Raw genomic sequence first — 223 nt, 5'->3', positions numbered from 1 at the left:
CCGACCTTTCGGGCGCTCCCCCCCCCAGCCTCTCCCCCACAGCCAGCGGGACCCCCGCCAAGGGCACCCTCCACCCCACACCCCAGCCCTGTCCCCTGGGGAGGACACCCATGTGCTGCCGACACGACATGTCCCATGGGTGTCTGCCATGCACGGTGACACACAAGCCCATGGGGACACACCAGCTCCACGGCAGCTCAGCAACCTGCTCCCCAACCACCCC

The 223-nt window shown here is 69.5% G+C and overlaps 1 protein-coding gene across 1 annotated transcript in view; it reads right to left on the bottom strand.

The window, feature by feature from the left end:
* Window positions 1-223, bottom strand: part of LOC104530804 (ras-specific guanine nucleotide-releasing factor 1-like) — a 5,273-nt gene that overhangs the window by 2,419 nt on the left and 2,631 nt on the right. The gene's annotated exons all lie outside the window — the stretch shown is intronic.

The sequence above is a fragment of the Antrostomus carolinensis genome, unplaced genomic scaffold, assembly GCF_000700745.2.
Source record: "Antrostomus carolinensis isolate BGI_N321 unplaced genomic scaffold, ASM70074v2 scaffold28609, whole genome shotgun sequence".
Taxonomy (NCBI): Eukaryota; Metazoa; Chordata; class Aves; order Caprimulgiformes; family Caprimulgidae; genus Antrostomus; species Antrostomus carolinensis.
The sequence above is the reverse complement of the archived record's forward strand: the minus strand, read 5'-3'. Positions and strand labels throughout refer to the sequence as shown.